The 15,412-nt window shown below is 41.3% G+C and overlaps 1 protein-coding gene across 4 annotated transcripts in view; it reads left to right on the top strand.

Annotated features, from left to right (window-relative positions):
* The first annotated feature begins 387 nt into the window (after nt 1-387).
* SCAF11 (SR-related CTD associated factor 11) overlaps nt 388-15,412 on the top strand; it is a 50,402-nt gene continuing 35,377 nt past the window's right edge. Inside the window, exon 1 of one of the 4 annotated variants that reach the window (XM_040594538.1) lies at nt 388-616. The gene's annotated coding sequence lies outside the window, so the exon portion shown is untranslated. Of the gene's footprint in view, nt 617-982; nt 1,340-15,412 lie in introns of those variants that run through there. The other 3 variants (XM_040594535.1, XM_040594537.1, XM_040594536.1) reach the window with 3 other exon arrangements.

The raw sequence follows: 15,412 nt of genomic DNA, 5'->3' as shown, positions 1-15,412 counted from the left end.
GCCCGCGCCCCCCTCGGCCGCGCCCTGCCGCCGCGCCGCCACCAGGGGGCGCCCCCGCCCGCGACGCGCAGCCCCGCCCCGCGCGCCCGCCCGCCCTCATCCCATTGGCTCCTCGCCGACCGTCAACGGCAGCTGGTCACGTGCCCTCCCCTTCCCGCCTCCCCCGCCCTCTCGTGACCTCCCGCCCCTCCCCCCTTCAAGGCGGCACCGGAGGACCTATCCCACAATGCTCCCGGCGACGGCGCGGGGCGGTTTGGAGGCGTCTCGCTGGAGGGTTGCGCCGCCCGCTCGCTGCCACGCCACCGCCCCTCAGCGGCGGAAGGCGGCAGAGCAGCGCCCCCCAGCGGCCCCCGGCGGCGCTGCGCACCCCCGGCGGCGCACGGACATGTGGCCCGGCGGCCGCTGAGCGGGGCCCCGCCAAGCCCAGCCGAGCCCGCCCTCTCGCCGCGCCTCCCGCCCGGGCGGACGCTACTCGGCCGCAGCGGGGCGGCGGGCGCCGCTCCCGGAAGCCCCGAGGCGGCAGAGGGAGGCGCGGGGAGCCGGAGGGAAACGGAGCCTGCGTTTCGTGCGGGTGGCCGCGGAGCAGCGACCGTGTGAGGGGACGCCGCGGCGCCAGGTGAGCGGGGGCGGCGGGAGCTGGGGATGGCGGGGCGGCGGGCGCCTCCCCTGGGAGTTCCCGTGTGGCTGGGGAAGTGCTCGGGGCCGTGCCCGCCGCGGGCCGGGGCTGGGGGCCCGGCGGGAGGGACGGACGGAGGGAGGGGGGGACGGGCGGTGCTGCCGTCCCGCGCGGGCCGGGCCTTCGCCTCCGCTCGCAGCCCGCCGGAGTCCCTGCCTCCCTCCGCTCCGCCGGGCAGAGGGCGGGGTTTGCTGCCGGCTCCGGCCTCGGGTTCCCCCCCCCCCCCTCCTCCCCTTCTCTCGCCGCCCGCGTCGTGGCGCCGGCCGGGAGACCGGCCCGGCCCGGTGCTGGCGCTCGGCGGCCGTGACAGGCCGGTGCGGGGTGCGGGGGGGGGGGGGGGGGGGGTGGCTCGCGACCGCCCGCCTCGTCTCCCGGGGCGATAGGGGAAACAAAGGGGGGCGGGCGGCGCGAGCCGCCGTTCCCTGGAGACCGCCGGCCCCTCCGCGCCGGCAGCTTTTGTGAGGGCGCGCCCGGCGGAGCGGCAGCGCTGCCCGGTGATCCGTGAGCGGGGGCCGCGGCGCTGGCCTGAACAAAGATCCCGGCCCGGGGCGGCGCGGCCGTCCCTCTGCGCCCTGCCCGCCCCGGGGCTGTACGTGCCGGCAGCGTTTGCTGGAGGAGCGGCTTGGAGCGGCAGGAGTTGCTGGAAGACTTGGCAGTTGTGGAGTAAGTCGCACGGAGGGGCTCAGCTTAAAGCCCAGCTCTGGTTTTGTGCTGTTGTGGAGTCGCGAGTGGCTTAAACGTCAGTGAAGTTACACATAGTAATGTTGGAGCCTGGAAGGGGTACGGTTATCAAGCTAGTGAGAGACTTTCTAATTCTTCTTGTCTTTTAGAGTACATTGTGTCCCATTTATTTTTTTTTTGCCTTTGGTGAGTCTTAAAAGTGTATTATTAGCCTGAGCCCCAAATGTAACTCATCTTTGACAACCTATCTTCACGTTTATGACTTTAAAGCAAAACAGTTTTGGTAGGACTGAAATTGGTCCCCTTCCTCTCACAATGTTTTAATTTTAGACTGCTATTTAATTTTAAATTTTTACGAAGAATGAGATAACGGAGAGAAAGGCCAGGTAGTCGCTGTCTGTTTAGTATCAGTAACTAGGTACTGCTGGCAAAGAATCATGTGTTTAAAATGTCGAGAGACAGTTAAGGTTGTTCGTATCTAAATAATAATTAGGTTGGAATGTCCTTGATTATTGAACAGCTATTTTAAGATTGTAATTTTATAGCTTTGGTAATCTTAAAGGGAGATCTAGCTAACTTAGTGTCTGATGTTATGTTTATATATCGCTAACCTGTTGGGGGGGTTTAATTTTCTTTCAGTGGATCATAGTATGAAATGCAATCTAATTAAGAGTGTTACTGTGCAGGTATTCAGACTCTTACACGAGAGAAGAATGGGGGAAGTCTTTAGTTGTTTTGTCATGGTTTCTTTCGATCTTAACAGAAATAAATATTAAACTTCTTAAATGAAATGACAGGGTGACAAAAATTTGCTATTATTTGGTTGATTATACATGGTAATCCATGTCTTTTCAATTTGAAAGTTGTATTTAGAGGTTCACACGATTTAAAAAAATGGATAGCATCCTCTTCAGTCACTTGGAAAAGACTTGGAAATGATCCCATGTACTTTTTCAAATGTTCCCCTTAGAATTTCTAGGAATACAATGTTTGTTGTCCTCCTTGAAGGAGGGGGGGGGGAGTGGAGAGGAGGAGGCAGAGGCGGGCATTAATTAGGCTTTTGGTTACAATTTTAAATCTTTTGCAGCTTCCTTTTCAGTAGTTTAAGTTTATGATATGTCAGTTTCCAGAGTGGTAAATGGCCCAAATAAGAATTACATCCATTTTCTTTCATATTCCACTTGCCTTAAAGTCTGCTTGTGAATAGCCAGAATAGACCACAGCTTTGTGGCAGGCGGGGTGTATGTGGATAATGGTCTTGAAAGTGAATGTTTTTCAGAGCTTCTTTAATAGCAGTAAACCTGAGTTCACTAGTTTATCTCGTATTCAGATTACCTTTAACACTGGGAACACTTCTCCAGCAATTTGGTGAGTTTTTTCATCATGAATTTTTAGTGCTTATGGTATGTGAAGGTTAAGTTTGACTCAGCAAGGAGATGTAAGTTTATCTTACTCTCCAGTTATACAGCTGTCGCTTTTGAAACATCCAGATGATAAAGAGCTTTTTTGTACACTCAACTGAATGTAGTTTGATGCAGTTGATGTATGACTTCTAGCCTCTGGTTTTATAAAACTTGTGGATGATTCTGCTCATGGTACATGATGGTTTTGTTCTGGTTACAAACATCTGTTGTTCTTTTGTTTGTTTTTTTTTTCCCTGTTGCAGGGATTCTTTGCAGAATCTTCTCAGTTTTCCACTGTCCTGAATGCTAAGAAACCTCTGCAAAAACTTAAGTTATTTAAAGTTGGCTTTAGTGGGTAATTATAGGGTGGTTTTTATTTCAATTAATGCTATATTTAAACATACATGATATTGACGGGGGGGGAAAGTACACTGCTAGAAGAAGTTTGATGGACTGACTTGCCATACCTACACCAAAATTTTTGAAGCCTGGCCGTCTGTCTGTCTGCTGTTCAGTATTGGGATTTTCTTTGCCAGCAGTCTTAAGGTGAGGGAGAAAAAATGTCCTTCCAGTTAGCAGGAACTGGACTGCATGTTTTTGTTACTCTTGATAGCTGAACTGATTATTTGGTGCTGCCAACCAAGGTTATCAGTTTGTCTGAATGAATTCTGAAAGCATTTAAAGTTGAAGTAGATTTTATAAATCTCATATTTTCCCAGGGTTTTTTGCCTTTTCTTGCAAGTGCTAAAAAAAGCACGTGCTTTAGAGTGCTTTGAAACTAGGGCTAGTTCATGGCTTTTCAGCAGTGTAGGCACATTGTTTCATCTGTATGTACTTACTAGTCCACCTTCCCCTGAAGTGCGTGACCTTGATCTGTGAGGATATGAGTGCAGTGACATTGTATCTTCTCTTCCCTACTTGTTTGATCTCTTTTTACCCAACAGTTGAGGGTATGAGCACAGTGTGCAAGAAGAAAGCTGTGAACATTTCTGGTTTAGGTTTGAAAGGTGCATAGTTTTGGCACCCTGAAACACTTGAGTAGGATGATTCTCTTGTGTAGGAAGTTAGCTGCAGTTAGGAAATAACAAATGGAGGACTGTAGTTGCTGGAAGATGGAAGGTGAATGCGTGTCTGCCCTTCTGTTCCCTAAAGCAGCGGCTCTGCTGTCCTGAACAGTTGTCAGTCGCCTCTGTATGTGGGTCTGGTGGGGCGCCAAAGGTATGGTGACTGCGTTGGAAAGGGTTTCAGAGGTTGAATGTGTACAATTTGTACTTCACTGGTCCACACCAGCTTCAACAAGTAGTTTTTGTCTCTCAGGAATTAGAAAGAAAAAAAAAAAAAGAAAAAAAAAAGCTAAGGAAGTTGCCTCTTACTTCTAGAAACATTTAGCTTTCCTGCATCTTATTTTTACAGCATATCAGATCGCTTTCATTAAGACTTCTAGTTGGAGAAACAACTTAAATTTAACCAAATATGGAAGTTGTCACTTCTAGGCTGGGGAAATTGTTAACTGACTTGGTAAAGGATGGTCAAAGTACTGTGTGTCATTATGTATAAGTAGGCGAGATTGAAATAAACTTTGTATAGCATGCATTTATTTAGGTAACAAATACATTCACATGCACACACCCCTGCAGGCATATGTACATCTGTGCCTTACATTTGTGTATGTTGTGCTAAATGAAAATTTTTACCCATTCATTTTTTAAACAATTAATGCTGTCTCACAAATTGTCTTGATGGAAAAAGTAGCATTACTTTTTTTTTCTCCATAAGAACATAAAATTTTAATAACTCAAAAATACTCCATCACAGCAAATATGAAAAAAGTAACATTTTAATTTTATGGTTCTGTGGCCTGTGGTATTTCATCTTAACTTCCTGAGGTTATTTCAGATTTCACATGTATGTCTGTGTGTATAAATATTTAAATAAATAAATATGTAAAGAGAATTGGGAAGAAGTATGTCTTCCAGAAGTTGTTTTCTAAGGCCTAATACCATGGTAAATTGCAGTATCTGATCACTTTTTCTAATAAACACTAATAATAGTGTTTGTCTTAATGCAGTTTTTATTTAAGGATTGGTGAACTCCCATTAAAATGCAATCTTTGTTCCTCTTTTATTATGTCTGTAAGTACTGCTTAACTCTGATCTGCCTTCAAAGGTACTATCTGTGAGTAAACCTGAGTGATGCATTTAATGATGTTTGGAACTTTTCCAAGCTAGTATTAAATTGCTTGGAAACATCAAGTGAGTTAACATGTGTTGTCTCTCTGCTTACTACCTGGCTTTTGTTTGACTGCCAGCAGTAATAAGGAATATGAAATTCCATTAGATCAGTGTCTGATAGAAATCTTTATGTATGTTCATACCTTTAGATCGCAACACAGGCCAAAACTGCAGCAGTGAAGACTTCTAACCTTTCTTGGTTGCCACAGGAGAGGTGGAGACCCTTACATGAAACTGAGCTCTACTGATACTCAAAACTTGAGCTTTAAGGTAGAATCTGAAGGTAGATGGGCTGTCTTAATTGGACTGCTCATACCCACAGCAAATTACTTCAGCAATTCTGGTTATTGCAGGCACAACGAAATTCTTCTTTGCTTTCTATACAGCCACTGAATACACACTTCTTAGTGCAGTTTTGCTTTTTTTAAACATTCTTAGTTTGTTACTTGTGATGTAAAAGGTAGTGCCCTCTGTGGATAGATAGGTGTAACGAAAAGTCACGGTAGTTCCGTGAAACAGTTGGAGAAAAGTAGCCTGCTAGGACTACCTTTAGCTCATTGGAGTTTTGTTTTAGAAACGTTACCAAATAAAGATACCTGTAACAATGAAGGTAAAGTATATTCTTATTTCTAAACCTATGCAGTTGTGGGTTTTAGATGTAGTTTCATCAGCACAAGCAAGAAGGGCACCTTTATGTGACTCTTGGATAAGTTAGTTGGTACTAGTGGTTATTCTGTGGTTGTTATACTGGCAAGAAACTTTACAAGAGAATGGGGTTCATCACTGTAAGGAGCTTCTAGTATTGTTGATGTGGGAAGGTTAAGTCCTTGAAGCTTTGCAATGAAGTAATCAGTTATCACAAAAACCAGGTTGGTTGCTTAAGAATTTACAGTAAAGTACTGGTTTTCTGTAGGTGATTTCTTCATGTCATCTATATGGTGAAAGTAACCCAAAATGGTGATTGGCATGTTTTTCTATTAGTAGGCTCTCTTCATAAAGTTTAAAGGAAAGGTGAAGGAGTTCAGATTGTATTTTCAAGCTCAGATCTGGCTTTTCCCTCTTGCATGATTAATAGCTTCTGTTACCTTTTGTGTATTGCTATGGGTGTTAAGGAAACCTTCTCACATACCTGTCTTCTGTTCCTGGCCATGTTTTTCCAGCTTTATTTTAGCTATCTTGAAAGTTATCACTGAGTAAGAGCTGTGAAAGCAAAATCAACAGTAACTGAAATGTTTACTCCCTATCTGTCTACTACTACTGCAATGTCCTGTAATGCAGTGTTATTCTACAGATATTGTAGATTTTGTGCACAATACAATTGCACTTAAAATTATTTCAGTTGTCATAAAGCCTTTGCAAACTCTCTATGTTTCTACCATTTTCCAAAAACACAAGCATTTCTTTTTGTCCAAGATTTGTAAGAAGTTAGTCTAGGTCTTTGACCTGAGCTTATAAAATACTGTTATTCACAGTCAAAAGGAACTTGAGGACCACGTTTTTGACACTGTAGCTTTTATCTAGTGCTTATTTAAAAGTATATGCCTCAGAGAGATGAAATGTACTTTTAAATGGCTATGTTATTTTCTTTTTTTGTTTGTTTTTGAGTCGCTGTCTATTTTACATGTAAGCTGAAATTACTTTTTGTGGAAACCTTTTTAATATTGAAAAAACTTGTCGTATCGCTAAAATCTTGATGCTCAAAATGAACAGCATGCTTTTAATAGAGGGCTTAAATTCTGTATATTTTTATCAAGCATGTGTGTATAGTTCTATGCAATCTTCTGTGGTGCATTTTTTTCCATTTAAGTAAATCCATAAAATTATAGGGAAGCCTATACATTACATAAACTTTGTTAGAGGGATGCCCTTCAGTTTGTAGGGCTTCAACATTTAGAAACTGTGAAATAACACTACCATGATGTATGTGAAAGAAAAAAATAGTGGTAGTTTGTAATCGGACAATTGTATGCTATTTCTTCCTTTGCTGGATTCAGCCCTTTCTTCTTTGACTCAATATAGCTTTCTAATCACCTACCACTCTAGTTTTGTTGCCCCATTAATTTTTTGCATCTTAAACTGTGCTTCTTGCCGTTGCTAGTGCCCCTGAGCTTTTCATTTGAGTTCAGTTTTGCTTCATCAGTTTTGTCCGTCATTTTTCCTTCCTCTGTTAAAAGGGCTTGGCTTTTCCACTTCTGTCTTTGCAAGGTCTTTTGGTTCAGCTCCTGCATCACTGGTATTAAGTCCAGCTATTTGGACATGTTTAGGAAAATAAAGATGGTCTTCCTGATTTCTTTAGCATCAGAGAAATGATTGCAACAAGTCCTGCTGTGTTGCCATAGCACTGGCTGTAGTATGCTCATTCATCTTGTGGGAATGTTGCATGTATAGTGTAGCAGTGGGATAGAAACTTCAAATTATTAGTGTATGCTAAGCACAGATCCAGTTTGGTGGTGGTGGTGGGGGAATAAATGCAATGTCTAGCAAAGATTTCTTGAGCAAATGCAAACTTTTCCCAGATCTGTGACGGCTAGATTTGAAAGGGTTGCTTGTGTGGAAAGCGCGTTCTAGATCACAGTGACCCACTGCCAAATATCTGCTCTTTGGTGGAGAGCATGAAAATACTAGTGCATCCAAGTGGCTAGAAAAAAAGTATGTTTGTTTTTAAAAAACTGTTCTTGGAAATGGCTGAGCCATTTTTGCTGACTTAGGTATGTAATGCTATCCCTTCCAGCTGCAAAAGTATGCATGTGACTAAGGACCCTCAGCAGCGGAAGGCAAGGTCATGCGTTTATGCTGATTTAATTCAGTTGCTTGAACCATGTGCACCACGACAATAGTACCTAATCCCTAATTAGTTCCTGTTATTTGTAAATCTCAATTTCACCCAGTTTAGTCACAGACTACTTAGAAGAAACAAGTAAGTGCTGAATTACACATTTTGTGAGAGTGTTATGTACATTGTTTTCTGTTCCATATTTCTTTGTAATATGTTAATCACTACGGTACTTCAGTGTTTTATCAGCAGTATATGAAACGACATGACAGCCTCTGGCATACATGCATGTTCTCCCTGCGGGGGTGGTTGTAGTATAGTGCTGCTTCTGTTGGGATTCTTATCGAACACATGCATACGTGAAACAGCAGCACAGTGCATATTGCCTTCTATTGAAAATACTGGTTCTGGAAAGCAAAATAGGGTGGTCTCTTAATTTCTGTGAATATACATTTCATCACCTTGTGTCAGTCTTTAGAAGGTTCTATTCACCCTGTCTTCTGTATAAACGAAGCTGATTTTTCCTGCGGGAGTTAACCATGGCTCCAATAAGTGTTCCTGCTTATGGCTATCATGAACCCCACCATACTTCTGTAAAGAATAGGTCTAGGATTGACTCATATAATTCAGAACACTTTGGAAAGCAGTGTTACGAGTGGCAGCTTTACTGAGAAGCCACTCTGCAAAATTACCTTACTTCAGTGTGCAGGGAAATTGTGTGGCTTTGTCTTCAGTGCTTTCGCATTGTCAAGAGCTGACAGAAGCTTGAGTAACCTAGTTTGTCCTGTGGCAGAGAAGAAAGGGGTTTTCTCAGATACCTGAGAAATGTCACTAAAGAGCCAGGAAGAAGGCAAGCATAACTTTAAATTACAGGTTAGATTGATCAGCTGTGAATATATACTTTGAATCAAATGAGACTGCACTGTGACAACGAACTCTGAAAAGTGCTTTTTTTTTTTTTTTCCACCTTGGTGACTAGCAAGTTTAGTTTCACCTGGTTCTCAGTCTTCAAACTGAATTTGCCAAAGCACTGGACCATCTTGGTTGTCAGTGGTTACCCTGAATGTATTGATAGTATAGAGCTGTCATTTTGCTAATTTTGCTCTACTGTGGCATGTAATGTCATGTGGTCTGATGAGCCCTTAAAATGAGTTCAGGAGACATCCTAAACTTTTGCCACCTATTCTAGTGTAACAAAGTGTTTTGTGGTTGACAGTGCAGAAAGATGAGAAATGAAATTGGCCTTCTGTAGGTAATTACCCATCAGTGCCAGTAAGGTACCTAGTTCAGCAACGAATTCAAATTTGTCATGTCTAAAAGCTACTAGCTGCTGTGCAAGCTTGTAATCAGCTTTCCTTCGCCTCTTCGTGAGCTTTCTCAGAAAACAGGGCTCAGCCTGGTGTGATAGCATGGTGAGAACTGATATATGCAGGGAAACTGTCAAAAACACACTGAAGAAAAAGAGAATTAATATCCCTGTGATGCTTTAACTATTTTGGCCAAACATCATACCTTTTATGGCTTGTGGAAGTATCAGTCTTTCTGTGGATTATCCCAGTAGTTATGTGGATGCTCCTGATTCTGATGAGCAAATTGGCCCTTGCACGTGTGTCACCTTTGCAAGGGAGGAGGGGCCATATAACAGTGTTTCACAAACCTTGGTGCTTTGTGTTGTCTTAAGTTATCTACTACTAAAGACTGATAAAATGACTCACTTTTGGATGTTTTCTTGGGGGACAGGATTTGGAATTTTGCTGCAGACTGTGATAGCTTTATCAGTTGAATTTTAGCACAAGATTTTTGAGTTTGCTGTTTTGTTACTGGTTGCTTTCCAGTGCTAATGGTTCTTCTGTAAACTACATCATTAGTTTTCTTACTACTACTTTACTAAAACCCGATGACAACTGGTTACTTTGGGAAGGAAAGGACCTTGAAGGCTGGTAGATCAGGGGGCCAGCTGCATGACTAGGATTCTGACGTGTAGGGATGCTTGTCCCTCGCACGAGTTTCCCAGTACAGAGGAGGGAGGTTCCTTAATAGATACCTGTTGGTGATGCGAACTTTGTTACTGTCTTCAGTCTCTCACATGCATAAATCTGTTGGGTTTTGAGTTTCTTTTGGCTAAGTTTTTTGGATAGTGACTCTTCTAAGTAGAGCTAGAACATGGTTATTCACCCTTACGTGTCTGAGTAACGATGATGAATAAAGTGTTTTTCAGCTATGTTAATAACTGTAAAACACTAAAGAAACTTCTGGATCAGCCTGACTCGTTACGGTATGGGTGCATGCAGTGGTACTGCTGACATTGTCTACCTTCTTATACTGTCTAGTAAATGGAAATGTTTTAAATGCTAGACCAGAGTTCAATCTGATTTGTAACAGCACTCCAACACGTAACATCCTGTAAAAGATATGATGTCTCCTCCACAGTTTATAATATGATATGTGAGGTCTTGCAAAATAACATCTTTCTTACTGCCCCTATGTTTTGCCCGTGTCTTGCAAGTGCTCTTTTGTTAAACTACAGTGAGGAACACTGCCTACTCCCTTGACTTCACATGAAAAGGTCTGTATGGCAGGTTTTGAGTCATTTATGATTATAAGCTTTATACAGGAAGGAAATTGATTACCTTGTGTGTGTGTCCACTGTAAGTTTCTAAATCTTCCTTGAACTACTGGCTCTTTGTATGGTCAGACAGGTTAGTAGACCATAATTGCTGCATCTGAGCCACTGCTGTGGTTCCTCAAGCTGTGTTTGCACAATTCCATTGAGTTGTGCATGCCTTCCTCGCTTAGGAGGCAGTTAGGATGTTGTCCTGTATGCTTGTGTGAGTGCTGGCTGGACGTAAGTGTTGGAGTATCCGCAACTGCTGTTCAGTTTGTTATTGTTGAGGTGGCCACAAAAACTAAAGTATTGGATGTAGCAGGGACATAGCTGTAGCCACAGCATCTGCAACGTAAGCGTGCTTGTCAGCATCTTGCTGTGGAAAAAAACCCTGAGGGGGATATCCACAGTATTGTTTTGGAGGGTTTTTTTTCTTTTGTGTAGGAAAGGGGAAGGTTGGCAGAAGGGGCAGTGTACTGTTTAGAATAGTACAATTCTAGTCATTTGGCTTTGACAGTTTTCTCCTGTGGTTTTACTTTGCATTTTCATGGACTTGATAGGTAACCTAGGTACTGCTATGTCCTTGAAGGGGGGCAGTTTGACAACAAAGTCTTAGTTAGCTATTCTAGCACCTTGCCACTGCCAAAAGGGGCAATCCCATTTTATGTCTTCCTTCCCCCATTCTGTCACTTGCAATTTCATTGCCACATGTGTGGCTTTTAGCTGAGTCTGCTGACCATTACTAGTGGTGAGAAACAGAGCTGCTGCTTTTGGTGGCAGCAGGCTATTAGATTAGATTAGCTCTCTTGGTAATTGCATCCTTAGAGGGTCTGGAAAAAGTCTTTAAATCAGCAGTGTCTCCTTGCCTGAATAGCACTGATTCTTTCCAAGTCACTGAATCTACATGAATAGGCTTAAACCACCTATAGAAAAAAGGTTTCTCTTTCTATTCCCCAAAGCATAGCACCGGTCTCTTTTCTTTCTCTTAATCTTTGTTGGTTCTATGGCATTCCATTTGGCAATGCAGACAAGGTGTAATTTGAGTGTACAAAGAGTAAAGATCCTCTTTAAAAGCCCTCTTTTGAGTCTGCCTTTTGGTTCTATTCTCACTAATGTTCTGGGCCATGAGATTTTACTACACAAAGGAGCAAATCCAGGGTAAGTGCTTCCAGATCCTCAGTTTAGCCCTCATTTATTAGAGGGCAAACATCATCACTGAATTGTCACTTGAAACAAGTCAACCTTCCAGGCTCTTGGGACAAGTTAAAAGTTTTTGAAAATAAGAACAACTGTGAAGGTTCTTGATGTACTTTTGGAAATACCCACTAGTGTTTGGGTTTTTTTCTTTTCTTAATGTGCTTCATTAGGCTTAGTGATGCAAGTAGGTCAAAAGCTTTTTGGATGTTCAGCTGCCATTGGAAATACTAAGTATTTCCTCAGCCCATCTCCAAGATGGCACAGGACATCTGGCAGAAGTTTTCAAAATTTTTATCAGTAGCTGGACATTTGTGCAGTCGTGGTCAGAGGTTATAGTGAATCCATATGGGTAACTCCAGGGGACTCAGTGTTTTGCCATTAATTACTGAAAAAAAATCTCCGTTTTTGTAAATATGGCTAATTATTGATATCTGTTTTCCTTAAAAACATGCTTGCTAAGGGAGAGTCTTAAACCTTCTTCAGAGGTTTCTTAAAGAGCATCAAAATGCATAGAACAAAATAGTCCTGCTTACTGCTGCCCAAAATTTTGATAGGACTAAAAAGTGTTGTTATTGTTTTATTAAACAAACAAACTGTACGCTAAATGTATGGCTGACTGTTGTTTCATATTTGAAACTGATCGTTTCTTAACTTAGTAAAGAAATCAAAACACAGCTAAAAGTGCCACAAATCCTTTTTGAAAGAAAATGCTTTTAATAGAAACAGTAGTGACTTATTTTGACTGTTCTGTGAGTATTGATGCAACATGTATCTTAAGAAGTTGAAAGGTTAATTTAAGTCCAGTAAGGGAACAAGAATAAGCCAGTCTTGGACAAACTTCTGCACTTGCTTACTGGAGATCTTGTTGCCTGTGTTCTTGATTTCCCTTTCCAATTGAACAAGTCTACTTCTGTGCAGACAGGTGTCTAGACCATTGCTGTATTGGACAAAATGTATTCAGCTGGTGCATTTTTTTTTACAGGCCATAAGGGATGCTTGTAAAGACTTTGTCTTGTAGTTAGTCAAAAAGGAGGCATGTGCTAATTTCATGTGTCACTTGTAATTAAGCTACTATAAATTTTCATCCTATGATTTTTCTGTGCTTATTTGATTTTAAGGTTTTAATGTAGTAAATTTTAGTTTAGTAAGAAATTCAGTAGCATGACTTTGAACAGACCAAGTTTTTTCTTTCTCCATACACAATGAATTAGTGTTGAAATACATCTGTATTTTTAGGTTATGAATTGTATGAAGTAGTTTGTGTTAACATAAAAGGTAAATCATACTTTTATTTTTGTGGTATAGAAAGTTTAGTGTGTAAGTCTGCTTTACGGAATTGCTTAAGTACATCATGAAATTATGTTTCTCAGACAGTGACAAGTCTATTCCCATGTTCTACAGTTAACTCTGTTTAAGCACGTTTGTTGGCAGATATCTTTGGCATCTGCCTCCTATGAAGACAAGAACAGGAATTTCCTTTGAAGAAAAACCTAGAAACTTAAATGTAACTCATTTAAAAATAATGGGGGGGGTGGAGTGGTGGTGTGTACTTGTGGTAATGTCCTTGTTCACTCTTTTCCATCTAATAAACTATTCTTGCCTTTATCTCAAAAATGAAATTAAATGAAGTATTTATCTTTACAAAGTCATTCCATTGAAAACTTAGAAGCACTAGAAAAGTACCATCTTGGCTGCAGTGCTATGCTGTCTTTAGGCATTCTCAGAAAGTATTTTATCTATAGAGTTGGGAGGGGGATTGATTTTGTTTTTAGCAGTATTAGCATAGTATAGTGCTTGTTGCTGTCTTGTCAAGTGCCTTGCATGTGTGCGTCTTGAGGTATTTTCTAATATTTCACATCGACAACTAAATGATGATAACTAAAGCTTATTGGTCATGAGTCACTGGAATCTGGTAGAAGTACTCTTTGGATATTAGCATTCAAATATATATTTGCCCAATCAGACATGATTAGTCATGGATATGGACATAATATGATATTCATGAGAGCTGATACGATTTGGTAACTGTGAGAATGACAAAAAAAAAATAATTCTCGCTTCTTTCACTGTCTCTTCCCAGACAAGACTACAGATTTCTTGTATGGCATGTAGTTGGAATGGCAAAGTCTGATAAATACTTCCAAATCTTCTTGAAGCTTAAAAATATCTAAAGGAATATGTCACATTTTGGGACAAATAGAAGTTCTGTTTTCTGTGCTGTCTGCTTCTTCTAAACTACTGTGTTCTTTTTTCCTAACTCTGTTTTAATTTTATAAATGTAATGACAGTCTTTAGTGTTAAGTCTTCAGCTATTCCAGTGCTTGTGATGCCCCTTTTAAAGCAGTGGAGAAAGTAGTCTTTCCAAAGTTAATTTGTTAAATAATATGTAATTTTTGATGATGTCTTTTGTTTATAAATATTTATATTTCAGTAATATTAAATTTCTCTGTGTCTGTTTAGACTCAGCTAAAATGCATGGTGTCAAACTGACAAAAAGTTGTGCTGTGCAAAGTGAAATGCATTAGCAGCACTCAGTATCTGTTTAATAGGTTTGTGAGATGAGTGATGTAACACTACGTAAATGGTTTCCAGTTGCTGCACATCTTGGATTTACTGATAGTCTGTCAAAATTTTAGGATCTCTATTTTACTGTAACTGTGCAAGAATTTCAGGGATGTCGTTGTGTCTAGAAAGAGTACAATGGAGAAAAGGTCACTTTTTCTGGGGAGAAACACATCTAAAGAGCTCCTGTGGGTTCTCTGCAATCTGTCTTAGTGAACTCAAGACCTCTGTTATAATAAGCGTGAACTCTACAGCTACTGCTTAAGCTACAATTTGATATCTAGATTGTGTCTATTTAACACCTCTTCTGTGAATGGATGCAGAGTATAGAATTTTTGATCTTGTCTTTAAACTATCTCAACTATGAAGTGTACTGGGACTTCTAGGGTTGAGACAAGTTTGAGCACAGTTTGTGGATTTTTCTGCTTCTGTAAATCATTGCTGAGGTTTAAGTCCTCTTGCAAAGCAGAATGAAAGCAACAGACCTCAAACTCATATTTTACGTTCAAATGTGGCTTTGGTGGTCTTACCTGTCCTAATTTGATGCAGATATTGCTTGTTCAAAGCATTAAATCTTAAAGTAGCTCTTTGGCTTTTGTTGAAGGTTTCATCTTGCCTAGCCGGCAAAAGGTAACAGGTGGTCTGGTCAGTAGTTGTTTTCCTAACAGAACTTGAATACAACTTAGAGCATTCACTGCAACACAGTCCATATTAATATTAGTGCTAGTAAATGCTCTACAGTTGGTAGTATTTATCCTAATATCTTCTTAAGTAATTTTTTTGTATCAAGGTAAGATAGCTGTGTAGGGAAAAAATTCCCTTATAACTACGTTTTTGTTTCCTTCTCCTTTCCCTTTTTGCCACCCTCAGTTGACTTGATTCACATGTTCTTTTTGGGGAATTAAAAAGTAATTTCTAATGGGAACATTGAAGCCATTTAGAATTCTATTTACAGATTTCTAATTAGTTTCACAGTTTTGACCATTTCTTTAATGAACTGTCTGTGTTCCAGACTCACAGATTAGTCCTGCTTTCTTGGATTGCTTAAGAAAGTGGGAAGTATGTTATGTGATGGGTATCTGTGGCAGTGTTTCTTTTCTCAGAAAAAAAGAAATTATCATTAAAACACTTCCTGCTGCCAAGATCAAGCAATAAAGACTTGATTAGAAGAAAAGTTTTGGGAGGCAAATTCTGTCTTTCCCCTCTCTTGGATGTGCAGGTGGTAAAGGGAAGCTAGTGTCATTTGTAGGTGAAATAGGAGGACGTTTATTTGAGGAGTGCGAT

Source organism: Falco naumanni, chromosome 5 (assembly GCF_017639655.2).
Source record: "Falco naumanni isolate bFalNau1 chromosome 5, bFalNau1.pat, whole genome shotgun sequence".
Taxonomy (NCBI): Eukaryota; Metazoa; Chordata; class Aves; order Falconiformes; family Falconidae; genus Falco; species Falco naumanni.
This window is presented reverse-complemented; position numbering and strand designations above follow the sequence as displayed.